The sequence below is a fragment of the Pristiophorus japonicus genome, chromosome 19 (assembly GCF_044704955.1).
Source record: "Pristiophorus japonicus isolate sPriJap1 chromosome 19, sPriJap1.hap1, whole genome shotgun sequence".
Taxonomy (NCBI): domain Eukaryota; kingdom Metazoa; phylum Chordata; class Chondrichthyes; family Pristiophoridae; genus Pristiophorus; species Pristiophorus japonicus.
Window position 1 is genome coordinate 33,772,613 of NC_091995.1, and position 14,492 is coordinate 33,787,104.

The 14,492-nt window shown below is 56.5% G+C and overlaps 1 protein-coding gene across 1 annotated transcript in view; it reads left to right on the top strand.

Annotated features, from left to right (window-relative positions):
• The window catches only part of LOC139229825 (ras/Rap GTPase-activating protein SynGAP-like), a 389,857-nt gene that overhangs the window by 345,659 nt on the left and 29,706 nt on the right, over positions 1–14,492 (top strand). The gene's annotated exons all lie outside the window — the stretch shown is intronic.

A 14,492-nucleotide genomic window follows, 5' to 3' on the forward strand; every position in this document is an offset into this window, starting at 1 on the left:
CCACCTGTCCCAGGGTTTCTGCACACCTGTCCGAAGTTTTCTGCCCACCTGTCCCAGGGTTTCTACCCACATGTCCCAAGTTTCCTGCCCACCTGTCCCAAGATTTCTATTCACCTTACCCAAAGCTACTTCCCCCTGTCCCAGGGATTCTGCTCACATGTCCCAGAGATTCTGTCCACCGCTCCTTGGATATCTGCCCATCTGTCCCAGGGTTTCGACCCAACTGTCCTAAGCTTTATGCCCACATATCCCAGACTTTCTGCCCACCTGTCCCATGCATTCTGACATCTGTTCCAAGGTTTCATTCCACCTGACCCAGGGTTTCTCCCCACCTGTCCCAGGGTTTCTCCCTACCTGTCCCACAGTTTCTGCCCACCTCTACCAGGGTCTCTGCCCACCTGTCCCAGGGTTTCTACACACGTGTCCTAAGCTTTCTGTCCACGTGTCCCAAGGTTTCTGCCCACCTGTCCCAAGGTTTCTGCCCACCTGTCCCAAGTTTTCTCTCCAACTGTTCAAAGGTCTCTGCTCACCTGTCCCAGGTTTTCTGCTCACATGTACCAAGCTTTCTTCCCACCTGTCCCAAGGTTTCTGCACGCCTGTCCCAGGGTTTCAGCCAACCTGTCCCATGGTCTCAGCCCATCTCTCCCAGGGTTGCTGCCCACATGTTCCAGGGTTTCTGCCGATGTGTCCCAGGGTCTCTCCCTGGGACATGGTCCCACGGTCTCTGGCCACCTGTCCCAGGATTTCTGCCCACATGTCCCAGGTTTTCTGCCCACCTGGCCCAGGGCTTCTGCCCACCTGTCCCATGCTTTCTGACCATCTGTCCCAAGGTTTCATTCCACCTGTCCCAGGGTCTCTGCCCAGCTGTCCCAGGGTTTCAGCCCACCTGCCCCACGGTTTATAAACTCGTGCCCCAAGCTTTCTGGCCACGTGTCCCACGTTTTCTGCCCACCTGTCCCAGGGCTTTCTCTCCACCTGTCCCAAAGTCTCTGCGCACCTGTCTCAGAATCTGAGCCCATCTGTCCCAAGGTTTCTGCCCCACTGTCCCAGGGTTTCTGCCCACCTGTCCCAGGGTTTCTGCCCACCTGTCCCAGGGTTTCTGCCCACCTGTCCAGGGTTTCTGCCCACCTCTCCCAGGTTTTCTGCCCAACTGTCCCAGGGTTTCTGCCCACCTGTCCCAGGGTTTCTGCCCAACTGTCCCAGAGATTCTGCCCACATGTCCCAGAGATTCTGTCCACCACTCCTTGGATATCTGCCCATCTGTCCCAGGGTTTCTACCCAACTGTCCCAAGGTTTATGACCACCTGTCGCATGCTTTCTGCCCATATGTCCCAGGCTTTCTGGCCACCTGTCCAATGCTTTCTGACATCTGTCCCAAGGTTTCATTTCACCTGACCCAGGGTTTCTCCCTACCTGTCCCAGGGTTTCTCCCCACCTGTCCCAGGGCCTCTGCCCAACTGTCCTAGGGTTTCTGCCCACATGTCCCAAGGGTTCTGCCCACCCATGCCAGACTTTTGATCCACCTGTCCCATGCTTTCTGCCCACCTGTCCCAGGGTTTATAATCACCCTTCCCAAGGGGTCTGCCCATCTGTCCCAAAACTTCTACTCACATGTCCGAATATTTCTGCCCACCTGTCCCACAGTTTCTGCCCATTTCCCCCAGGATTTCATCCCACCTGTCTTCGGGACCCTGCCCACGTGTCACAAGTTTTCTGCCAACATTTCCCAGTGTTTCTGCCCACCTGTCCCAAGATTTCTATCCACCTTAGCCAAGACTTCTGTCTTCTGTCCCAGGGATTCTGCTCACATGTCCCAGAGATTCTGTCCGCCGCTCCTTGGATATCTGCCCATCGGTCCCAAGTTTTCTGCCCACCTGTCCCAAAGTATCTGCCCACCTGTTGCATATTTTCTGCCTACTGGTCGCAAGGTTTCTGCCCACCTGTCCCAGGCTTTCTGCAACCATGTCCCAGGTTTTTTACCCACCTGTCCCAGGGATTCTGCCCACCTGTACCAGGGTTTCTGCCCACCTGTCCCAAGGTTTATGCCCACCTGTTCCTGGGTTTCTGCCCACATGTTCCTGGGTTTCTGTCCACCTGTCCAGAAGTTTCAGCCTACTGGTCCCATGGTTTCTGCCCACCTGTCCCAGGGATTCTACCCACCTGTCCCAGCATATCTGCCCACCTGTCCCAGGGTTTATAACCACATGTCCCAGGGTTTATGTGATCTTGTCCCAGGGTTTCTGCCAACCTGTCCCAGGGTTTCTGCCCACCTGTCCCAGGATCTCAGCCCACCTGTCCCAGGATCTCAGCCCACCTGTCCCAGGCTCTCAGCCCACTTTTCCCAAGGATTCTGCCCAACTGCCTCAAGGTTTCTGCCCACCTGTCCCAGGGTTTCTGCCTACCAGTCCCAGGGTTTCTGCCCACCAGTCTTATTGTTTCTGCCCAGCTATCCCATGGTTTATATCCATCTGTCCCAGAGTTTATATCCAGCTGTTGCAGGGTTTCTGCCCAGCTGTCCCCGAGTTTCTGCCCACCTGTTCCAAGGTTTCAGTACACCAGTCCCAGCATATCTGTCCACCTGTCCCAGGGATTCTGCCCACCTGTCCCAGGGTTTCTGTCCACCTGTCCCAGGGTTTCTGCCCACCTGTCCCAGGGTTTCTGCCCACCTGTCCCAAGGTTTCTGCCCACCTGTCCCAGGGTTTCTTCCCACCTGTCCCAGGGTTTCTGCCCGACTGTCCCTCGGTTTCGGCCCACCTCTCCCAGCATATCTGCCCACCTGTCCCAGGGTTTATAAGCACATGTCCCAGGGTTTATGCGATCTTGTCCCAGGATTTCTGTTCACCAGTCGTAGGGTTTCTGCCCACCTGTCCCAGGGTTTCTTCCCACATGCCCCAGGATCTCAGCCCACCTGTCCCAAGATCTCAGCCGACCTGTCGCAAGATCTCAGCCCACCTGTCCCAGGCTCGCAGCCCACTTTTCCCAAGGTTTCTGCCCAACTGCGCCAAGTTTTCTGCTCACCTGTCCCAGGGTTTCTGCCCATCTGTCCCAGTATTTCGACCCAGCTGTCCCATGGTTTATATCCATCTGTCCCAGAGTTTATATCCAGCTGTCGCAGGGTTTCTGCCCAGCTGTCGCCGAGTTTCTACCCACCTGTCCCAAGGTTTCTTCCCACGTGTCCCAAGGTTTCTGTCCACCTGCCCTTGGGTTTATATCCACCTGTCCCAAGGTTTCTTCCCACTTGTCCCAAGGTTTCTGTCCACCTGCCCTTGGTTTTATATCCACCTGTCACAAGGTTTCTGCCCACCTGTCACAGGGATTCTGCCCACCTGTCCCAGTGTTTCTGCCCACCTGTCCCAAGGTTTATGCCCACCTGTTCCTGGGTTTCTGCCCACCTGTTCCTGGGTTTCTGTCCACCTGTCCCGAAGTTTCTGCCTACTGGTTCCAAGGTTGCTGCCCACCTGTCCCAGGTTGCTGTCCATCTGTCCTCGGGTTTATATCCACCTGTCGCAAGGTTTCTGCCCACCTGTCCCAGGGATTCTGCTCACCTGTCCCAGGGTTTCTGTCCACCTGTCCCAGCATATCTGCCCACCTGTCCCAGGGATTCTGCCCAACTGTCCCAGGGATTCTGCCCACCTGTCCCAGGGTTTATATCCAGCTGTCGCAAGGTTTCTGCCCACCTGTCCCAGGGTTTCTGCCCACCTGTACCAGGGATTCTGCCCATCTGTCCCAGGATTGCTGTCCACCTGTCCCAGCATATCTGCCCACCTGTCCCAGGGATTCTGCCCACCTGTCCCAGGGTTTCTGTCCACCTGTCCCAGGGTTTATATCCACCTGTCGCAAGGTTTCTGCCCACCTGTCCCAGGGATTCTGCCCACCTGTCCGAAAGTATCTGCCCACCTGTCGCAAATTGTCTGCCTACTGGTTGCAAGGTTTCTGCCCGCCTGTCCCAGGCTTTCTGCCACCATGTCCCAGATTTTTGACCGACCTGTCCCAGCGATTCTGCTCCCCTGTCCCAGGGCTTCTGCCCACCTGTCGCAGTGATTCTGCCCACCTGTCCCAGTGTTTCTGCCCACCTGTCCCAAGTTTTATGCCCACCTGTCCCAGGGTTTCTGCCCACCTGTCACAGGGTTTCAGCTCACCTGACCCAGGGTTTCTGCCCACCTGTCCCAGGTTTTCTGGCCACGTGTCCTACGATTTCAGCCCACATGTCCCACGATTTCTGTCCACCTCTCCCAAGCTTTCTGCTCACCTGTCCCAAGAGTTCTACCCACCTGTCCCAGTGTTTTAGCCCACATGGCCCAAGATCTCAGCCTCCCTGTCCCAGGATCTCAGCCCACTGGTCCCAAGTTTTCTGCCCCCCTTTCCCAAGGTTTCTGCCCACCTGTCGCAAATTTTCTGCCTACTGGTCGCAAGGTTTCTGCCCACCTGTCCCAGGCTTTCTGCCACCATGTCCCAGGTTTTTTACCCACCTGTCCCAGGGATTCTGCTCACCTGTCCCAGGGATTCTGCCCACCTGTCCCAGTGATTCTGCCCACCTGTTCCAAGTTTTCTGCCCACCTGTCCCAGGGTTTCTGCCCACCTGTTCCAGGGTTTCTGTCCACCTGTCCCAGGGTTTGTGCCCTCCTGTCCCAGTGTTTCTGCCCACCTGTCGCAGGGTTTGTGCCCACCTGTCCCAGCATATCTGCCCACCTGTCCCAGGGATTCTGCCCACCTGTCCCAGTGATTCTGCCCACCTGTCCCAAGTTTTCTGCCCACCTGTCCCAGGGTTTCTGTCCACCTGTCCCAGGGTTTGTGCCCTCCTGTCCCACTGTTTCTGCCCACCTGTCGCAGGGTTTGTGCCCACCTGTCCCAGGGATTCTGCCAACCTGTCCCACGGTTTCTGCCCACCAGTCCTAGGGTTGCTGCCCACCTGTCCCAGGGTTTGTGCCCACCTGTCCCAGGGTTTGTGCCCACCTGTCCCAGCATATCTGCCCACCTGTCCCAGTGCTTATAACCACATGTCCCAGGGTTTATGCGATCTTGTTCCAGGGTGTCTGTTCACCAGTCATAGGGTTTCTGCCCACCTGTCCCAGGGTTTTTTCCCACCTGTCGCAAGATCTCAGCCCACCTGTCGCAATATCTCAGCCCACCTGTCCCAGGCTCACAGCCGACTTTTCCCAAGGTTTCTACCCAACTGTCGCAAGTTTTCTGCTACCAGTCCCAGGGTTTCTGCCCATCTGTCCCAGTTTTTCGACCCAGCTGTCCCATGGTTTATATCCATCTGTCCCAGAGTTTATATCCAGCTGTCGCAGGGTTTCTGCCCAGCTGTCCCCGAGTTTCTGGCCACCTTTTCCCAAGGTTTCTTCCCACTTGTCCCAAGGTTTCTGTCCACCTGCCCTTGGGTTTATATCCACCTGTCGCAAGGTTTCTGCCCACCTGTCGCAGGGATTCTGCCCACCTGTCGCAGGGATTCTGCCCACCTGTCCCAGTGTTTCTGTCCACCTGTCCCAGGGTTTATATCCATCTGTCCCAGGGATTCTGACCACCAGTCCCATGGTTTCTGCCCCCTGTGCCAAAGTATCTGCCCACCTGTCCCAAAATTTCTGCCGACTGGTCCCAAGGTTTCTGCCCCCACCCTGTCTGAGGTTTTCTGGCCACCTGTCCCAGGGTTTCTGTCCACATGTCCCAGGTTCTCAGCCCAGTTGCCCAGGATCTCAGCCCACCTGTCACAGGATCTCAGCCCAGTTGCCCAGGATCTCAGCCCATCTGTCCCAGGATCTCAGCCCACCTGTCCCAGGATCTCAGCACACCTGTCCCAGGATCTCAGCCCACCTGTCCCAGGATCTCAGCCCATTAGTCCCAAGGTTTCTGCCCCGCTGTTCCAAGGTTTCTTCCCACCAGTCGCAGGGTTTCTGCCCACCTGTCTCAGGGTTTCTGCCCACCAGTCCCAAAGTTTCTGCCCACCTGTCCCACAATTTATATCTTCCTGTCGCAGGGTCTCTGCCCACCTGTCACACGGTTTCTGCTCACCTGTCCCAAGGTTTCTTTCCATCTCTTCCAATGTTTCTGCCCACCTGTCTCAGGATTTCTGCCCACCTGTCCCATGGTTTCGGCCCACCATTCCCAGAAGCTCAGCCCACTTGTCCAAGGACCACACACCACCTGTCCCAGGATCTCAGCACATCTGTTCCAGGATTTCAGCCCACCTGTCCTAAGCTTTCTGCCCCCCTGTCCCAGTGTTTCTACCCAGCTGTCCCATGGTTTATATCCATCTGTCCCAACGTTTCTGCCAACATTTCCCAAGATTTCTACCCACCTGTCCCAAGGTTTCTGCCCACCTATCCGAAGGATTCAGCCCACTGTCCCAGTCTTTCTACCCGCCTGTTCCAGCCTTTCTTCCCACCTGCCCGAGGGTTTCTGTCCACCTGTCCCAAAGTTTCCATCCACCTGTCCCAAGCTTTCTGCTCACCTGTCCCAAGAGTTCTGCCCCCCTGTCCAAGGTTTTAGACCCAACTTCCCCAGGATTTCTGTCCACTTGTCCCAAGGGTTCGGCCCATCTGCCCCTGGGTTTCTGCCCACCTGTCCTAGGGATTATAACCACATGTCCCAGGGTTTATGCGATCTACTCCCAGGATTTCTGTTCACCAGTCGTAGGGTTTCTGCCCACCTGTCCCAGGGTTTCTTCCCACATGCCCCAGGATCTCAGCCCACCTGTCGCAGGATCTTAGCCCACCTGTCCCAGGATTTCAGCCCACCTGTCCAGGCTCTCAGCCCACCTGTCCCAGGCTCTCAGACCACTTTTCACAAGGTTTCTGCCCAACTGCCCCAAGGTTTCTGCCCACCTGTCCCAGGGTTTCTGCCCACCTGTCCCAAGTTTTCTGCCTACCAGTCCCAGGGTTTCTGCTCACCTGTCCCACTGTCCCATGGTTTATATCCAGCTGTCCCATGGTTTATATCCATCTGTCCCAGAGTTTATATCGAGCTGCTGCAGGGTTTCTGCCCAGCTGTCCCTGAGTTTCTGCCCACCTGTCCCAAAGTTTCTTCCCACTTGTCCCAAGGTTTCTATCCACCTGCCCTTGTGTTTATATCCACCTGTCACAAGGTTTCTGCCCACCTATCGCAGTGTTTCTGCCCATCTGTCCCAAGGTTTATGCCCACCTCTTCCTGGGTTTCTGCCCACCTGATCCTGGGTTTCTGTCCACCTGTCCCGAAGTTTCTGCCTACTGGTCCCAAGGTTTCTGCCCCCACCTGTCCCAGGGTTTTTTCCCACCTGTCCCAGGGTTGCTGGCCACCTGTCCCAGCATATCTGCCCACCTGTCCCAGGGATTCTGCCCACCTGTCCCAGGGTTTCTTCCAACATGCCCCAGGATCTCAGCACAGTTGCCCAGGATCTCAGCCCACCTGTCCCAGGGTCTCAGCCCACCTGTCCCAGGACCTCAGCCACCTTTCCCAGGATCTCAGCCCTCTAGTCCCAAGGTTTCTGCCCCGCTGTTCCAAGGTTTCTGCCCACCAGTCGCAGGGTTTCTGCCCACCTGTCCCAGGGTTTCTGCCCACCTGTCCCAGGGTTTCTGCTACACCTGTCCCAAAGTTTCTGCCCACCTGTCCCAAGTTTATATCTACCCTTTGCATGGTTTCTGCCCACCTGTCCCATGGTTTCTGCTCACCTCTCCCAGGGTTTCTGCACACCTATCCTCGGGTTTCTGCTCACCTGACCCCAGGTTTCTGCCCACCCGTCCCAAGGTTTCTTTCCATCTCTTCCAAGGTTTCTGCCCACCTGTCCCAGGGTTTCTGCCCATCTGTCCAAGGATTTCCGCCCACCTGTCCAAGGATTTCCGCCCACCTGTCCCAAGGTTTCTGCCCATCTCTTCCAAGGTTTCTGCCCGCCTGTCCCAGGTTTTCTGCCCACCGGTCCCAGGATCTCAGCCCACCTGTCCCAGGATCTCAGCCCTCTAGTCCCAAGGTTTCTGCCCCGCTGTTCCAAGGTTTCTGCCCACCAGTCGCAGGGTTTCTGCCCATCTGTCCCAGGGTTTCTGCCCACCTGTCCCAGGGTTTCTGCTACACCTGTCCCAAAGTTTCTGCCCACCTGTCCCACAGTTTATATCTACCCTTTGCATGGTTTCTGCCCACCTGTCCCATGGTTTCTGCTCACCTCTCCCAGGGTTTCTGCACACCTATCCTAGGGTTTCTGCTCACCTGACCCCAGGTTTCTGCCCACCCGTCCCAAGGTTTCTTTCCATCACTTCCAAGGTTTCTGCCCACCTGTCCCAGGGTTTCTGCCCACCTGTCCAAGGATTTCCGCCCACCTGTCCCAAGGTTTCTGCCCACCTGTCCCAAGGTTTCTGTCCACCTATCCCAGCATATCTGCCCACCTGTCCCAGGGTTTATAACCATGTGTCCCAGGGTTTATAACCACATGTCCCAGGGTTTATGCGATCTTGTCCCATGGTTTCTGTTCACGAGTCATAGGGTTTCTGCCCACCTGTCCCAGGGTTTCTTCACACATGCCCCAGGATCTCAGCCCACCTGTCGCAAGATCTTAGCTCACCTGTCGCAAGATCTCAGCCCACCTGTCGCAAGATCTCAGCCTATGTGCCCCAGGATCTCAGCCCATCTGTCCCAGGATCTCAACCCACTTGTCCCAGGCTCGCAGCCCACTTTTCCCAAGATTACTGCCCAACTGTCCCAAGGTTTCTGCCCACCTGTCCGCGGGTTTCAGCTCACCTGTGCCACGACTTCTGGCCACCTGCTCCAGGGTTTCTGCCCACCTGTCCCAGGGTTTCGGCCCACCTCTCCCAGCATATCTGCCCACCTGTCCCAGGAATTATAACCACATGTCCCAGGGTTTATGCGATCTTATCCCAGGATTTCTGTTCACCAGTCATAGGGTTTCTGCCCACCTGTCCCAGGGTTTCTTCCCACATGCCCCAGGATCTCAGCCCACCTGTCCCAAGATCTCAGCCCACCTGTCGCAGGGTCTTACCCCACCTGTCCCAGGATTTCAGCCCACCTGTCCCAGGCTCTCAGCCCACTTTCCCCAAGGTTTCTGCTCAACTGCCCCAAGGTTTCTGCCCACCTGTCCCAGGGCTTCTGCCCACCTGTCCCAAGTTTTCTGCCTAGCAGTCCAGGGTTTCTGCCCACCTGTCCCAGTGTTTTGACCCAGCTGTCCCATGGTTTATATCCATCTGTCCCAGAGTTTATATCCAGCTGTCACAGGGTTTCTGCTAAGCTGTCCCCGAGTTTCTGCCCACCTGTCCCAATGTTTCTTCCCACTTGTCCCAAGGTTTCTGTCCACCTGCCCTTGGGTTTATATCCATCTGTCACAAGGTTTCTGCCCACCTGTCGCAGGGATTCTGCCCACCTGTTGCAGGGATTCTGCCCACCTGTCCCAGTGTTTCTGCCCACCTGTTCCAGGGTTGCTGTCCACCTGTCCCAGCATATCTGCCCACCTGTTCCAGGGATTCTGTCCACCTGTTCCAGGGTTTCTGCCCACCTGTCCCATGGTTTCTGCCCCCTGTGCCAAAGTATCTGCCCACCTGTCCCAAAATTTCTGCCTACTAGTCCCAAGGTTTCTGCCCCCACCTGTCCCAGGTTTTATGCCACCCTGTCTGAGGTTTTCTGGCCACCTGTCCCAAAATTTCTGTCCACATGTCCCAGGGTTCTGCCCGCCTGTCCCAGGGTTTCTTCCCATATGCCCCAGTATCTCAGCCCAGTTGCCCAGGATCTCAGCCCACCTGTCCCAGGATCTCAGCCCACCTGTCCCAGGATCTCAGCCCACTAGTCCCAAGGTTTCTGCCCCGCTGTTCCAAGGTTTCTGCCCACCAGTCACAGGGTTTCTGCCCACCTGTCCCAGGGTTTCTGCTACACCTGTCCCAAAGTTTCTGCCCACTTGTCCCACAGTTTATATCTACCCGTCGCAGGGTTTCTGCCCACCTGTCCCAGGGTTTCTGCACACCTATCCTAGGGTTTCTGCTCACCTGACCCCGGGTTTCTGCCCACCCATACCAAGGTTTCTTTCCATCTCTTCCAAAGCTTCTGCCCACCTGTCCCAGGGTTTCTGCCCACCTCTCCAAGGATTTCAGCCGACCTGTCCCAAGGTTTCTGCCCATCTCTTCCAAGGTTTCTGCCCGCCTGTCCCAGGTTTTCTGTCCACCTGTCCCAGTCTTCCTGCACACCTGTCCCAGGATTTCAGGCCTCCTCTCCCAGGATCTCAACCCACCTGTCGCAGGATCTCAGCCAACCTGTCCCATGGTTTCTGCCCACCTGTCCCAGGGTTTCTGCCCGCCTGTCACAGGGTTTCTGCTCACCTGACCCAGGGTTTCTGCCCACCTGTCCAAGGATTTGGGCGCACCTGATCCAGGGTTTCTGCCCACCTGTCCCAGGTTTTCTGGCCACGTGTCCTACGATTTCAGCCCACATGTCCCACAATTTCTGCCCACCTGTCCCAAGCTTTCTGCTCACCTGTCCCAAGATTTCTGCCCATCTGTCCCAGGGTTTCAGCCCACATGCCCCAGGATCTCAGCCCACCTGTCCCAGGATCTCAGTCCACTGGTCCCAAGTTTTCTGCCTCCCTGTCCCAAGGTTACTGTCCACATGTCCCAAGGATTCTGCCCACCTGTCCCAAAGTATCTGCCCACCTGTCGCAAATTTTCTGCCTACTGGTCGCAAGGTTTCTGCCCACCTGTCCCAGTCTTCCTGCACACCTGTCCCAGGATTTCAGGCCTCCTGCCCCAGGATCTCAACCCACTTTTCGCAGGATCTCAGCCAACCTGTCCCAGGGTTTCTGTCCACCTGTCCCAGGGTTTCTGCCCATCTGTCCCAGGGTTTCTGTCCACCTGTCCCAGCATATCTGCCCACCTGCCCCAGGGTTTATAACCACATGTCCCAGGGTTTATGCGATCTTGTCCCAGGATTTCTGTTCACCAGTCGTAGGGTTTCTGCCCACCTGTCCCAGGGTTTCTTCCCACATGCCCCAGGATCTCAGCCCACCTGTCCCAAGATCTCAGCCCATCTGTCGCAAGATCTTAGCCCATGTGTCCCAGGATCTCAGCCCATCTGTCCCAGGATCTCTGCCCACTTGTCCCAGGCTCGCAGCCCACTTTTCCCAAGATTTCTGCCCAACTGTCCCAAGGTTTCTGCCCACCTGTCCCAGGGTTTCTGCCCGCCTGTCTCAAGTTTTCTGCCTACCAGTCCCAGGGTTTCTGCCCATCTGTCCCAGGGTTTCTTCCCACATGCCCAGGATCTCAGCCCACCTGTCCCAGGATCTCAGCCCATCTGTCCCAGGATCTCAGCCCATCTGTCCCAGGATCTCAGCCCACTCATCCCAAGGTTTCTGCCCCGCTGTTCCAAGGTTTCTGCGCACCAGTTGCAGGGTTTATGCCCACCTGTCACAGGGTTTCTGCCCACCTGTCCCAAAGTTTCTGCCCACCTGTCCCACAGTTTATATCTACCCGTCGCAAGATTTCTGCCCACCTGTCCCATGGTTTCTGCTCACCTGTTCCAGGGTTTCTGCACACCTATCCTAGGGCTGCTGCTCACCTGACCCCGGGTTTCTGCCCACCCGTCACAAGGTTTCTTTCCATCTCTTCCAAGGTTTCTGCCCACCTGTCCCAGGGTTTCTGCCCACCTGTCCAAGGATTTCCGCCCACCTGTCCCAAGGTTTCTGCCCATCTCTTCCAAGGTTTCTGCCACCTGTCCGTGGGTTTCAGCTCACCTGTGCCACGACTTCTGGCCACCTGCCCCAGGGTTTCTGCCCGCCTGTCCCAGGTTTTCTGCCCACCTGTCCCAGTCTTCCGGCACACCTGTCCCAGGATTTCAGGCCTCCTGCCCCAGGATCTCAACCCACCTGTCCCATGTTCTTAGCCCACCTGTCCCAGGATTTCTGCCCACCTGTCCCAAATGTTCTGCCTACCAGTCCCAGGGTTTCAGCCCACCTGTCTTAGTGTTTCTACCCAGCTGTCCCATGGTTTATATCCATCTGTCCCAGAGTTTATATCCAGCTGTCGTAGGGTTTCTGACCAGCTGTCCCCGAGTTTCTGTCCCCCTGTCCCAAGGTTTCAGTCCACCTGTCCCAGCATATCTGCCCACCTGTCCCAGGGATTGTGCCCACCTGTCCCAGGGTTTCTGTCCACCTGTATCAGGGTTTCTGCCCACCTGTCCCAGGGTTTCTTCCCACCTGTCCCAGGGTTTCTTCCCACCTATCCCTGGGTTTCTTCCCATCGGTTCCAGGGTTTATAACCACATGTCCCAATGTTTATGCGATCTTGTCCCAGGATTTCTGTTCACCAGTCGTAGGTTTTCTGCCACCTGTCCTAGGGTTTCTTCCCACATGCCCCAGGATCTCAGCCCATCTGTCCCAAGATCTCAGCCCACCTGTCCCAGGATCTCAGCCCACCTGTCCCAGGATTTCAGCCCACCTGTCCCAGGGTTTCTGCCCACCTGTCCCAGTGTTTCGACCCAGCTGTCCCATGGTTTATATCCATCTGTCCCAGAATTTATATCCAGCTGTCGCAGGGTTTCTGCCCGACTGCCCTTGAGTTTCTGCCCACCTGTCCCAAGGTTTCTTCCCACTTGTCCCAAGGTTTCTGTCCAACTGCCCTTGGGTTTATATCCACCTGTCACAAGGTTTCTGCCCACCTGTCGCAGGGATTCTGCCCACCTGTCACAGGGAGTATGCCCGCCTGTCCCAGTGTTTCTGCCCACCTGTCCCAAGGTTTATGCCCACCTCTTCCTGGGTTTCTGCCCACCTGTCACAGGGTTGCTGTCCACCTGTCCCAGGGTTTCTGTCCACCTGCCCTTGGGTTTATATCCACCTGTCAAAAGGTTTCTGCCCACCTGTCCCAAGGTTTCTGCCCACCTGTCCCAGGGTTGCTGTCCACCTATCCCAGGGTTTATATCCACCTGTCCCAAGGTTTCTGCCCACCTGTCTCAGCATATCTGCCCACCTGTCCCAGGAATTCTGCCCACCAGTCCCATGTTTTCTGCTCCCTGTGCCAAAGTATCTGCCCACCTGTCCCAAAATGTCTGCCGACTGGTCCCAAGGGTTCTGCCCCCACCCTGTCTGAGGTTTTCTGGCCACCTGTCCCAGGGTTTCTGTCCACATGTCCCAGGTTCTGCCCGCCTGTCCCAGGGTTTCTTCCCACATGCCCCAGGATCTCAGCCCAGTTGCCCAGGATCTCAGCCCACCTGTCCCAGGATCACAGCCCACCTGTCCCAGGATCTCAGCCCATCTGTCCCAGGATCTCAGCCCACTAGTCCCAAGGTTTCTGCCCCGCTGCTCCAAGGTTTCTGCGCACCAGTCGCAGGGTTTCTGCCCACCTGTCTCAGGGTTTCTGCCCACCTCTCCCAAAGTTTCTGTCCACCTGTCTCACAGTTTATACCTTCCTGTTGCAGGGTCTCTGCCCACCTGTCCCATGGTTTCTGCTCACCTGTCCCAGGGTTTCTGCCCACCTATCCCAGGGTTTCTGCCCACCTGACCCCAGATTTCTGCCCACCTGTCCCAAGGTTTCTTTCCATCTCTTCCAATGTTTCTGCCCACCTGTCTCAGGATTTCTGCCAACCTGTCCCATGGTTTCTGCCCACCTTTCCCAGAAGCTCAGCCCACTTGTCCAAGGACCACACTCCACCTGTCCCAGGATCTCAACCCATCTGTCCCAGAATTTCAGCACACCTGTCCTTAGCTTTCTGCCCCCCTGTCCCAGTGTTTCTACCTAGCTGTCCCATGGTTTATATCCATCTGTCCCAACGTTTCTGCCAACATTTCCCAAGATTTCTACCCACCTGTCCCAAGGTTTCTGCCCATCTTTCCGAAGGATTCAGCCCACATGTCCCAGTCTTTCTTCCCGCCTGTCCCAGCCTTTCTTCCCACCTGCCCAAGGGTTTCTGTCCACCTGTCCCAAAGTTTCCATCCACCTGTCCCAAGCTTTCTGCTCAGGTGTCCCAAGAGTTCTGCCCACCTGTCCCAGTGTTTCAGCCCACATGGCTCAGGATCTCAGCCTCCCTGTCCCAGGATCTCAGCCCACTGGTCCCAGGTTTTCTGCCCCCCTGTCCCAAGGTTTCTGCCCACCTGTGCCAGGGATTCTGCCCACCTGTTCAAAAGTATCTGCCCACCTGTCGCAAATTTTCTGCCTGCTGGTCGCAGGTTTTCTGCCCACCTGTCCCAGGCTGTCTGCCACCATGTCCCAGGTGTTTTACCCACCTGTCCCAGGGATTCTGCCCAACTGTCCCAGGGATTCTGCCCACCTGTCCCAGGGTTTCTGCCCACCTGTCCCATGGTTTCTGCCCCCTGCGCCAAAGTATCTGCCCACCTGTCCCAAAATGTCTGCCTCCTAGTCCCAAGGTTTCTGCCCCCACCTGTCCCAGATTTTATGCCATCCTGTCCGAGGTTTTCTGGCCACCTGTCCCAAAATTTCTGTCCACATGTCCCAGGGTTCTGCCCGCCTGTCCCAGGGTTTCTTCCCACATGCCCCAGGATCTCAGCCCATTTGCCCAGGATCTCAGCCCACCTGTCTCAGGAT